Source organism: Myotis myotis, unplaced genomic scaffold, assembly GCF_014108235.1.
Source record: "Myotis myotis isolate mMyoMyo1 unplaced genomic scaffold, mMyoMyo1.p scaffold_m19_p_2, whole genome shotgun sequence".
Taxonomy (NCBI): Eukaryota; Metazoa; Chordata; class Mammalia; order Chiroptera; family Vespertilionidae; genus Myotis; species Myotis myotis.
In genome coordinates, this window is record NW_023416324.1 from 56,034,764 (window position 1) to 56,047,976 (window position 13,213).

Genomic DNA, 13,213 nt, shown 5'->3' on the forward strand with positions numbered 1-13,213 from the left:
ACTGACGCAGCGCAGGGAGAACATCCTTTAGATCATTCTCTGGCCTCAGATCTCTAGCCTTTACTATTTTCATAATCTCTTTAAACCTTGATTTTTTAACCTAAGAAGTGGCAATAGCCTGCCCAATGTGGCTCAGTGGTTGAGCACTGACCTATGAACAAGGAGGTCACAGTTCGATTCCCAGTCAGGGCACATGCCTGGGTTTCGGGCTGGATCCCTAGTGTGGAGCATGCAGGAGGCAGTCAATCAATGATTCTCTCTCATCGTTGATGTTTCTATCTCTCTCTCCCTTTCCCTTCCTCTCTGAAATCAATAAAAATATTTCTTTAGAGAAATGGCAATAATAATTTTGGCGGGTAACAGCTTAATGGAGATATAACTCACATACTTTACAATTCACACATTTAAAGTATACAATTTAATATTTTACTATAGTCACAGATTTGTACCACAGTCTAAAAAGTAGTCCCATACTCTTTAGCAGTCACCTCCATTTCCTCCCAACCCTTCTAGCCTGAGGCAATCACTAACCTATTTTCTATATCAATAGATCTACTTATTCTGGATATTTCATATCAATACAATCATACAATACGTAATCTTCTATGACTAACTTTTTTACTTAGCATGTTTTTAAGTTTTATCCATTTTGTAGCCTGTACCAGTACTACACTCCTTCAGATGGTCAAATAAATTTCCATATATGAACATACCACATTTTATTTATCAATTCATTAGTTGACAAACATTTGGGTTGTTTTCACGTTTTAGCCATTATGAATAATGTTGCTATACACATTCATATACAAGCTTTTATGTAGCTGTATGTTCTCATTTCTCTTGGGTATTATCTAGAAGAGGAATTGGATCATATATTTAACATTTTGAGGAACCGAATCTGCAATATCTGGATATGTGTATAGAATAGATGTTTTAAATTAGCATCTAGAACCATACTCTGAATAGTGGATACCTTGGTTAGCTTAGTTTTGACGTGTAGAAGAATCCTGTCAAATACTTTTGGGTGGGTGATGAAACAGAGATACAATAGCCAGTATAAGCCCTATGGCATTGTGTGGATTTGAAAGGAGAATCTAGGTTACTTCTGGGGACTCTGCCAGGTTTTAGCGGTTAATCAAAAAAGTAATTGGATATATGAATTACCTAAAAGAATTCATCTACTTAGGTGATGTAATTGTTTTTAACTTCTCAAAGTGCTAGATTTTGGTCAGGCTTAATGTTGTTACTTGATAAGTGCTGTTTCCACCAATAATTCATGAAGTACATTGACCATATATTGTCTCAGCTGGAGCGAGCAGTGATCCTAAACATCCTAAATAAAATATTAAACACACCCAATCGCTGCAATTAAATCTGACTTTGGCACCTTCTGCCTATAGGCCGACTCCAAAATGCTGGCTCTTTCCTTTCAGGGCCTCTCTGTGGACTCCTTAATGACTGCTCGCCTTGCTGGGGACCTCTCTCTGTTTCCTTTCTGAACAGTAGGAAAACTATTTGTGGCTATAACCACTGGTCCACTTAGCTTTGGGTTTGGAAATACAGCTTTTTAAGATAATTCAAGCCTGGCTACCTTCGGGGCCCACAGGAAAACTTTTCTTGCAAAACTGCAAGTACACGCCACTTCCGCTGCAATCTTCTCTCTCTGTTCTGCCATCAAAGGCCTCTTTGAACAGTCTATTGTCTTTATACATATACTCTTTTCCAGGTGACATAAACTAGGGCATAGAGGTCAAGTTGTCTGAGTTTCTTAAGGCTCCTTCGGTTGGCTTGAGGTAGGGGTAGGATGGGATAAGCACTTTTCTCTCCCCGCTTGGGGAAGGGGAAGGAAAATGCACAGCACTCCAGAAAACTACTTCCTGGGCATTTTGATTCTCTAGTATTTTTTGATCAATTCTTCCATTTCATTCCCTGGAAGTACATGAGGATGGAGGATTGCTAAATGGGCTTCGCATTCTCCTAGCATATTCTGGATGCTCTAGCATCCTTTTTTAAGAAGGCACTTGGCATCTATTTTTCTCAACTACGGAGCTGCTGCCAAAAGACATGGAAAAAGTCCCACTTAAAATGTCATGTACCTTGCCGAAACCGGTTTGGCTCAGTGGATAGAGCCTCAGCCTGCGGACTGAAGGGTCCCAGGTTCGATTCCGGTCAAGGGCATGTACCTGGGTTGCGGGCACATCCCCAGTAGGAGATGTGCAGGAGGCAGCTGATCGATGTTTCTCTCTCATCAATGTTTCTAACTCTCTATCTCTCTCCCTTCCTCTCTGTAAAAAATCAATAAAATATATTTAAAAAAAAAAATGTCATGTACCTTAAAAGTATTTGCCAAGATTGTTCTAAGTTCTTAACCATTTTATAGGTATAATTGAACCCTTTGACATTCTGGTAAAGCCTATGAACCCCCTTCTCAAAGTAATGTTTCTATATGCATAAGACAAAACATACAGAATGACAAAGGAAACCAATTATATGGAAACTAGAGGCCCATGTCCCTCAGCCTGGCCTGTGCCCTCTTGCGATCTGGGACCCAGGGAGCAGGCCTAAGCTGGCAGGCGGACATCCCCAGAGGGGTCCTTAGCGCTGCCTTGGAGGCAGGAGAGGTTCCTGCCACCACTGCTGCACTTGCCGGCAGTAAGCCCAGCTTCTTTTTTTTTTTTAATTAAATCTTTATTGTTCAGATTATTACATTTGTTCCTCTTTTTTTCCCCCCATAACTCCCCTCCTCCCAGTTCCCGCCTCACCCTCCGCCCTCACTCCCCACCCACTGTCCTCATCCATAGGTGCACAATTTTTGTCCAGTCTCTTCCCGAATCTCCCACACCCCTTTCCCCCCCAGGAATAGTCAGTCCATTCCCTTTCTATGTCCCTGATTCTATTATAATCAACAGTTCATTCTGTTCATCAGATTATTCATTCACTTGATTCTTAGATTCACTTGTTGATAGATGCATATTTGTTGTTCATAATTTGTATCTTTACCTTTTTCTTCCTCTTCCTCTTCTTAAAGGATACCTTTCAGCATTTCATATAATCCTGGTTTGGTGGTGATGAACTACTTTAGCTTTTCCTTATCTGTGAAGCTCTTTATCTGACCTTCAATTCTGAATGATAGCTTTGCTGGATAAAGTAATCTTGGTTGTAGGTTCTTGGTATTCATCACTTTGAATATTTCTTGCCACTCCCTTCTGGCCTGCAAAGTTTCTGTTGAGAAATCAGCTGACAGTCGTATGGGTATTCCCTTGTAGGTAACTGAGTTTCTTTCTCTTGCTGTTTTTAAGATTCTCTCTTTATCTTTTGCTCTTGGCATTTTAATTATGATGTGTCTTGGTGTGGTCCTCTTTGGATTCCTTTTGTTTGGGGTTCTCCGCGCTTCTTGGACATGTAAGTCCATTTCTTTCACCAGGTGGGGGAAGTTTTCTGTCATTATTTCTTCAAATAGGTTTTCAATATCTTGCTCTCTCTCATCTTCTGTCACCCCTATAATTCTGATGTTGGTACACTTGAAGCTGTCCCAGAGGCTCCTTACACTATCCTCGCATTTTTGGATTCTTTTTTCATTTTGCTTTTCCGGTTGGGTGTTTTTTGCTTCCTCGCATTTCAAATCATTGACTTGATTCTTGCGCTCCTCTGGTCTACTGTCGGGAGTCTGTATAATATTCGTTATTTCAGTCCGTGTATGCTTAATTTCTAGTTGGTTCCCCAATATAAGATCGAGGGTCTCATTAGTTTTCTTGTAGATCTCATTAAGTTTATCGGCGGCTTCTAAACAGTTCTTGAGAGACCTTAAAAGTGTGGTTCTGAACTCTATATCTTCCATTGACAATTTTGTCCTGTTTCTTTGTCTCCGCATTTTGTTATGCTTCCTTGGTGCACCCCCTAGTGGTCTTTGTTCGCAGTCTTATAGTTAAACCTTGATTGTTGTAGCTAATTCCAGGGAGGGTTTGACCTCCAGGCCAAGTGGCTATGAGAATCAGCTGTGTCTGCAGTGAGAGAACTTCTGTCCTCTAGGGAGGTGCTAATCTGGCGTTTGCCTGAGGCTATCCGGCAAATGCCTCTGTGCAGGGCTTGGGCGGGGCGGGTCGCACAGGATCAACAGGGTGGGCCGGAGAGAGCAGTTATGGCGGCTCTCAGTCCTGTCCCCAGGGGCTCTGCCTCTCTGAGTCCCAGCACCCGCTGCAAAGCTCAGAGAGAAAGCTGCACTCGCTCTGACCGAAGCCAGACAGTCCCGTTTCTCCCGTTTGAGTCTGGGTCCCTAAAGACTCGCCCGGATCTGGAGCTCAGAGTCTGTGACTCCCTCCCGATTGAAAACGCCAACCGCGCCCTCCGCTGCCAGCCCGCTCCGCGCACTCCACACCTCAGAATTTGACTTCAGCACTGTGCCTCCTCTGAGTGTCCGTATGCGTTTCTCTTTCCTCCTAGTTGTAGGACTTCCACTCAGCCGGCGTTCCTTTGGTTCTGGGTGCTGTCCCTTCCGTTTTTTGGTTTCACTTTTGAAGTAGTTGTTCAAAGCAGCAAACTCCGGCGTTAACCTATGCCGCCATCTTGGTTCTCCCAATTTTCTCAAGCCCAGCTTCTGGCTGAGCGGTGCTCCCTCTGTGGGAGTGCACTGATCACCAGGGAGCAGCTCCTACATTGAGCATCTGTCCGCTGGTAGTCAGTGCGCATCATAGTGACCAGACATTCAGCCATTTGGTCGATTTGCAAATTAGCCTTTTATTATATAGGATAGAGTTTTATCCTTGGAATCTATGGAGATACAAGTAATCCAAGTTAAAATTTTTCATAAGCATCTTAGTGCTTTATACTTATTACTAGGGGCCTGTTGCACGAAGATTCGTGCATGGGGGGAGGTGTCCCTCAGCCTGACCTGCACCCTCTCCAATCTGGGAGCCCTCAGGGGAGCCCTCTCCAATCCAGGAGTTTCTGTCTGTCTTTGCAATCATATGAGCGAATTGTCTGAGACTCCCAACCCAGTTTGGTTTGTTGCTCTCAGAATAATAGTGGCAATATTTTTTTCTTTGCTTCATTGTTGGAGATTTCCTGGAAGTTTTAGGATATATTCGCTTTAATTTTTCCTGGACGCTCTGGTTTTACTTATGTCTCTCACCTTTGATTTCTCTCCATCCCCCACCACAATAGTAACTTGCTCCAGGCTCACTTTGCTCTAGTGCAGTGGTTCTCAACCTTCTGGCCCTTTAAATACAGTTCCTCATGTTGTGACCCAACCATAAAATTATTTTCGTTGCTACTTCATAACTGTAATGTTGCTACTGTTATGAATCGTAATGTAAATATCTGATATGCAGGATGGTCTTAGGTGACCCCTGTGAAAGGGTCGTTCGACTGCCAAAGGGATCGCGACCCACAGGTTGAGAACCGCGGCTCTAGTGTCTAGGACAGTGGTTCTCAACCTTTCTAATGCCGCGACCCTTTAATACAGTTCCTCATGTTGTGATGATCCCCAATTTCATTGTTACAAATTGAACATAATTAAAGCATAGTGATTAATCACAAAAAACAATATGTAATTATAGATGTGTTTTCCGATGGTCTTAGACGACCCCTGTGAAAGGGTTGTTCAACCCCCCATTGGGTCGCGACCCACAGGTTGAGAACAACTGGTCTAGGAGATCTGTCTGCCACCAGAACTATGATTCGCAGCATTCCTGGTGCTCCCTGCGCTCTGGGCTTCTGCTTCAGGTCCTGGGGCTGCCACTAGAAGTACTATTTCCAGAATTCCTGGTGCTTCCCACACTCTTGATTTTCCCTTTCTGCTCTGTCTCAGTCCCATAGCCTCCCACTCTGCCAATTCCTCCAAGCTTCCAGCTCTCCTGCTCTGCTCTCCGCCTGGTGCCTGTGTATGCAAATTAACCCGCCATCTTTCTTGGGTTAATTTGCATACTCACTCCTGATTGGCTGGTGGGCATAGTGGAGGTACAGTCAATTTATATGTTTCTCTTTTATTATATAGGATTACATTTATCTTTCCAACACACCAATGAGGAAGCTGAGGTTAAGTACCTTGCCTAAGACCACATACTTAGTATGTAACAGAAAATGTATTCAAACTCTGGCAGTCAGATCTACAGCATTGTTTTGACACTATGCATATAGAACCCTCCAAATTTATTAAAGGTTGATGTAGCAAGTACTTCCATATTAGGATGGTAGAAACAACTAATATTACTCCATGAATTCTACTCCCTGGTTTGACAAGCATTGCATGGTGACTTTGGTTATCTGGTAGAGGAACAAACCTTTAGAATTAATCCAAGCCCCATTTCCTCCCTCTGGGCCAAGGTATCAGAAGAATTCAAGTCCAAATAGGAGACTGTGTCCATCTGCAGCTGCATTCATGTGAAATACCATATCCTGTGGTTTAAGAGACTATTTGTTTGGTTTTCTTTGCTTGTAGCTAACAGGATCCTGATATACCCAATAATGATTAAGACTGAATATTCTGGCAACCCAGGAGATGGGAGGCTTGGGGCAAATTACATTGATTTAATAAATAAATAAAATATAGCATTTCTTACTCTCCTATTAAAGAGTAAAATTGATACTCAGTGTATAATATCTCTCTCATAATGTTTGTTGTGGAAGTAAAGGGGATAATGTTCTCAAAAAAGTTGCTTTAATTGGTAGTCATCATTGCTGCTCTTCCCATTAGACTGAATGTTTGGAAGTTGTGGGAAGTAGGGAGGAGGTAGAAGAGAAGATGGAGGAATAAACAAAATAGTCTTACAAATTCCAGGTTCTTCAACTGTCAAGAGAACCATTTATTTTATAAATGTAAAATATTTCCACATAGAACTCAGTCTGGGCATTTTCACTTATTGTCTAGTGACATCACACATTGGTATTATCATTCTCCTTATTTTCCATTTTGACTAAATGGGAATTTTGAAAACTGACAGAAAAAATTGTTCATTTTAGGTCCTTAAATAGGAATAGTAACATTTGCTCTTGTGTTTTAACTATACTTACAAAATTATTTTGGCTTCTCACCACAATAATTTTAAATCTGCAGTTCTGATGGAATGTTTTGGCTTAGGACTGCACATAGAAACAGCATTTTGTTTTGTTGTCCTCCCCTCCAATGGTTTACTATGTATTAAACAGAACCTCAGCGCAGTGCACACCCTGCCTAACCCCTCAGAGTTGGCCATATTCACATATTATTTGGTAGTCTAATTCAGTAGGAAATGCAGAGAAAAGCTAGAGGAATTTAAATCAATAACTTTGCCCTAGCGGGTTTGGCTCAGTGGGTAGAGCCTTGGCCTGCGGACCAAAGGGTCACAGGTTCAATTCCGGTCAAGGGCACTTACATTGGTTGCAGGCTTCTCCTCTGTTAAATAACGACAATAACAAAAAATCAATAACTTCATTATCGATACAGGGTTGGAATGTCTGCTAATATTCATTAGTTTAGGGGCTGAGGGTCTATAGTAGTAGAAGTTCTTAATCTGGGATCTATGGATTGGTTTAGGACATCTGAACTGTATATATATATATTCCCCCCCAAAATGTATAACACTTTAACAGCTGATAACTCAATTTCTTTTCCTGATAGTTCAATTTTGAAAATGAAATGTATTTTAATAAACACTGCCTTTATAATTGTTCAAAGTGTGTATACATTTTTTGAGAACTTTATATGTATGTATATATATGTAATGTATATAATTTTTAAAAAATACTGTATAAGTATGTGTTTATGTGCATTTTTCTGAGGGAGAGACCCCATAGTTTTCACCAGATTCACAGAATGGTCCTAGTTCCACAAAAGGTTATGAACTACAATACTAGCTCTTTTTTTAAAAAAAATATATACTTTGTTGATTTTTTACAGAGAGGAAAAGAGAAGGATAGAGAGAAACATTGATCAGTGGCCTCCTGCACACCTCCCACTGGGGATATGCCTGCAACCAAGGTACATGCCTGTGACCAGAACCGAACCTGGGACCTTTCAGTCCGCAGGCCGACGCTCTATCCACTGAGCCAACCCAGCCAGGGCCAATACTAGCGCTTGACAGCATTATAACAAGATGTAATTCTTCTAATCTAATTTCTACATTCATCTGACAAGGGCGGGGGTGGGGGGCAGAGAGTCTATCCTAAACAAAAATGGCGGGAGCTGCTTCACACGTAGCCCCTCACGCAGACAGGCTGCCGGCCCCGCCGCTTTCTCTTCACCTTCCCACTCCTGACCCCGGAAGGACTCCGCCCTCCCGGCCGGGCGACTGCCGCTCAGCTCCCGGCCGCGGCGGGGAAGCAGGCGTGCGCCGGCTGCACCTGGCCTGCCGCGCCAGGTACCCAGGAGGGGTCACGGGGCAGAGGCGGCGGCCGGGAGGGGCGGGTACGGGTCCCAGCGCCGCCCTAGCCCTCGGATTCCGAGTGCGGGCTGCTGGAACGGAAAGCCGGGGGACTTCCCACGCCGGAGGGAGGCCCGCCAAGGGGGGCGCTGAATCAGGGTGAGCTGGCCCGTGCCCCGCTGAGTGAGGGGCTGGGCGGCAGAGCTGAGAGCCAGCTCCTTCTCTGGTCCTCCTGTAAAGGGAGCGGGAGACCGCAGAGCGGGGTGGGCGCTAGGGCGGCCCCTGGAGCCGGGGCAGTGCCCTGGAGCTGGAGGGGCAGCGCCCTGGAGCTGGGGGGGGGGGGGGGCGGGGTAACAGCGCCCTGGACTCGGGGGGCAGCGCCCTGGAGCTGGGGCAGCGCCCTGGAGCCGGGGGTTGAGGGGGACAGCGCCCTGGAGCGGGGGGGGGGCCGGGTGGGGGGGGGGGCAGCGCCCTGGAGCTGGGCAGCCGGTGCGGTCCAAGGTTCTGCTTGAATGGCCGTGATGTGAGCAGGGAGGAGATTTTGGATGGGGAAGGTGATGCTTTCTTTGAAGATGCTTTAGCATCCGGATTGTCCTGTCGGAGCCCTTCATTGAATAAAATGGTTCAACATTTATTTTATGGAGGATGATTCTTAACAGATCTTGCGGTTGCACAGACCTTTATTTTTTAATGTTATCTTTGTAGCGACTAAGCATTTTTGCTTTGTACCTTCTCAAAGTTTGGTCATGCAGATTTATGCTTCACGTCAACATTTGGGGGGGGGGGGGTTTTACAGAGTTTTATTCTTTTTTGTTGTTAATCTTCATCCGAGGATATTTTTCTGTTGATTTTTAGGGAGAGTGGAAGAGAGAGGGAAAGAAAGACAGAAACGTTGATGTGTTGCCTCCTGTACGCACTCGACCAGGGCGACCAGGGCACAGTCGGGTGGAGCCTGCAACCAAGGTACCTGCCCTTCACTGGAATCAAACCCAGGACCCTTTGGTCCACAGGCGGAGGCTCTAGCCACTGAACCAAACCGGCAAGGGCTCATTCTTTTTAAAAAAGTATATTTTTATTGATTTCAGAGATGAAGGGAGGAGAGAAACATCAATGATTAGAGAGAACCATTGGTGTGCTGCCTCTTGCACGTCTTCCCCCCACCCCCACTAGGGATTGAGCCCGAAACCTGGGCATGTGCCCTTGACAGGAATGGAACCCGGGACCCTTCAGTCCTTAGCTCTATCCACTAGGCCATACCAGCTAGGCCATAGTTTCATTCTTGCTTGGATTATAAAACCAAGTTGTAGAATAGAATTTTAGGGTGTTTAAGAGGCAATCTCTATTTGTGACACTTATTTTTAACTCTCCGGTGGTTAGAATAGAGACAAGTGAGTAATATTACATAGTACGATATTTTTTTGTGATGATTTAGACCCTCTACAAATGTGTATAATCATGAAACTGTCTTCATGTTTATTTTAATTAATACTTATGAAAGCAACTGAAATGGCTGGTTTTTAAAAGTTATTCAGTTATTAATGATTAAGTTTGGAATCACTTCCTCAGTGATTTTATTTTATTTTTATTTTTTAATATATTTTATTGATTTTTTACAGAGAGGAAGGGAGAGGGATAGAGAGTTAGAAACATCGATGAGAGAGAAACATCAAGCAGCTGCCTCCTGCACACTCCCTACTGGGTGTGTGCCCGCAACCAAGGTACATGCCCTTGACCACAATCGAACCTCGGACCCTTGAGTCTGCAGGCTGATGCTCTATCCACTGAGCCAAACCGGTTAGGGCTCCTCAGTGATTTTAGATGAAAAGTAATGAGGTAGTTAGAATGCAAGAGTACAGATTTGTCAGAATTCATTTGAGAAAACCCCTGCAGCAAATTGAAGTGTTTATTTTCTTTTCCCTCTGCTTAAAAATTTGGAACCCTCTATTATGGAAAAATTCACTTGGGGTGAATTACTCTCAGTATTTTTTTTTCTTCTTTTAAATCTTTATTGTTGAGAGTATTACAGATGTTCCCCCCTTACCCCCGCTTTGACCACCTCCACCCGGTTCTCCCCTGTCCCAGGCCTTTACCACCCTGTTGTCTGTGTCCGTTGGTAATGCCTGTATGCGTATAAGGTCTTTCTTTTATCTCTTCCTGCCCCCCACCTCCTTTCCCTCTGAGAATGGTCAGTCTGTTCCATTTCCATGCCTCTGATTCTATTTGATTCACTAGCTTAGTCTGTTCATTAGATTTCTTATTCGTTTATTTTGATTTTTAGATTCAATTGTTGATAGATATGTATTTATTGCCTTTTTATTCTTCATATTTTTTATCTTTTTCTTCTTCCTCTTCATAAAGAATACCCTTTAACGTTTCATGTAATCCTGGTTTGGTGGTGATGAACTCCTTTAGCTTTTTCTTGTGTGTGAAACTCTTTATCTGACCTTCAATTCTAAATGATAGCTTTGCTGGGTAGAGTAATCTTGGTTGTAGGTCCTTGCTATTCATCACTTTGAAAATTTCTTGTTACTCCCTTCTGGCCTGCATAGTTTCTGTTGAGAAATCAGCTGACAGTCGTATGGACGCTCCCCTGTAGGTAATTAACTGCTTTTCTCTTGCTGCTTTTAAGATTCTCTCTTTGTCTTTAGCTCTTGGCATTTTAATGATGATGTGTCTTGGTGTGGTCCTCTTGGGGTTCCTCTTGTTTGGGACTCTGCACTTCCTATACTTATAAGTCTGTTTCTTTCACCAGATAGAGGAAGTTTTCTGTCATTATTTCTTCAAATAGGTTTCTAATATCTTGCTCTCTGTCTCTTCTCATCTGGCACCTCCATAATGCAAAAGTTGGTATGCTTAAAGTTGTCCCACCTTCATATTTTTTAACTCTTTTTTTCTTTTTGCTCTTCTGATTGGGTGTTTTTTGCTTCCTTATATTCCAAATCATTGATTTGATTCTCAGAATCCTCTACCCTATCTTGAGTCCCTGTAAATTATTCTTTATTTCAGTTAGTGTATGCTTAATTTCTGACTGGTCCTTTTTCATGTCTTTGAAAGTCCCACTAAGATCCTTGCAGCTCTCATTGAGATCCTTGAGTAACCTTATAACCATTGTTTTGAACTCTGTGTTTGCTTGCTTCCATTTCTTTCATTTGTGACCTGTTTTCTTTGTCTCCACATTTTGGCTGCTACCCTGTGTTAGTTTCTATGTATTAGGTAGAGCTTCTATGTCTCCTGGAATTGGTAGAGTGGCTTTGTGTTGTAAATGTCCTGTGGGGCCCAGTGGTTCAGACTCCTGAGTCACCTGAGCTAAGCACTCTAGGTGCACCCCTGGTTGGGCTGTGTGCACAGTCATGTTGTAGTTGAGCCTTGATTGCTATTGGTGTCAGTTTGAGGGATTGACCTCCAGACCAATTGGCTGTGAGGACCAGCTGTGACTACAGTGGTAGAGCTGCTATACAGAAGACACCCCTATGGAGCAGGACTTATTTCAGTGGGGCTTTGGTACTTACTGAATCTGCCCCTTGAGTGTGTTTTTTGTGGATGTGTAGAGTTGTAATCTGGTATGGTCGTAAGCTGTCCCACCTGGTGCACTGGCTCTGGAGCCTCCTGGGAGGTGCAAAGTCAGCCACTGCCTGGGGCCATGGGGCAGGAATTACAGACAGGTCTGCAGATGGCTGCTACTTGTATTGGGCTTGGAAGTGACCAGGTGAGGCCCACCTGTGAAGCAAGGCAGGCTGGTGCTAGTGCTGGGTCTTGGGCCTTCTACTGATAGGTTTGGGGCATGCTGATGCCAACTGCAGCTTGTTTGAGAGATCTTAGCAAAGTCTGAAGTCTGAGCCAGGACAGGTCTTTCATAAGGAAAAGCCACTACAAACAGGTTAAGTGGGGCTGCAAATTGGATGGGGCAAAGTCTCAGGGAATCACTGATGGAAACTCAGATATGGCTGCCAGCCAGCTCTACGGCAGAGGGAGGTCCCAGTGCAGGAACAATGACCCCTGCCAGCAATCCTTGTTTGTTTCTTCATGGTTTCCTTTGTATTTCTCTATAATGTCCACATCACAGTTTTTTGTTTGTTTGTTTTTTGTTAGGATAAGTGTACTATACTTAAGTTAGAACTAATTATCCTGAGCCTGAACATTGTAATTCCAATATGCGTGAGGGGGAATTAAATTTACATTGTGGCACTAATAAGGGATTGGGTGTTAGTAGTAGCAATAACCCATCCTAAATGTATTGCTGTGTTTAATGTGAAATGAAACTACTTAATCAGTAGTTTTAATGCTTGTCTGAAAAGGGGCGGTATTAACAGAAGGGAGTAGTCTGCTGGAATCCAGAAAAAGAGAGCAGAGAAAATACATGCAGAAATATAAAGGACTTAAAGAAAGTATAGCAAATAAGGTTTTATAGAGGGATTGTTGGTAATTTGTTTTTTCTCTTTGGTAATGTTTATATAGCACTATCTAAGGAAAAGAAATGTTAAGTTTGGTAGGTGTACCTTTTTCTTGGCCTGGATGAATATTCCTCAGAACCCATTAAATTTGTGCTTGCCAGGCAGGATTTTCAATTAATTATTAATTCAGCTCCCTATAATATTTTATTTCAGAAAGGGTATGTTTTGGTAGTGTAACTATTCTTTCACTAGATAGTATATTTCCTTATTGTGAATGAATAAATTTGTAAACTAATTTATACAGCAATACTCTGTGAATTTGTTTAGTATGTGTCCAGCTGGGTACAATGATAAAATTGGGTTTCTGTCTCTGTAAAACATAGACCCTGAACCATCATGTTTCAGTCAGGTTCTGCTACCTGTAAGGGTCTCTCTGAGTGACAGCTGCCTCATCTGTAGACATCTGACTCTTCTTTCTTTGGTTTC

At 43.2% G+C, this 13,213-nt stretch overlaps 1 protein-coding gene across 5 annotated transcripts in view; it reads left to right on the plus strand.

Annotated features, from left to right (window-relative positions):
* Window positions 1-8,245: 8,245 nt before the first annotated feature.
* The window catches only part of MIGA1 (mitoguardin 1), an 85,883-nt gene continuing 80,915 nt past the window's right edge, over window positions 8,246-13,213 (plus strand). For 2 of the 5 annotated variants that reach the window (XM_036351569.1, XM_036351573.1), the window contains exon 1: window positions 8,246-8,333. The gene's annotated coding sequence lies outside the window, so the exon portion shown is untranslated. The other 3 variants (XM_036351570.1, XM_036351571.1, XM_036351572.1) reach the window with 3 other exon arrangements.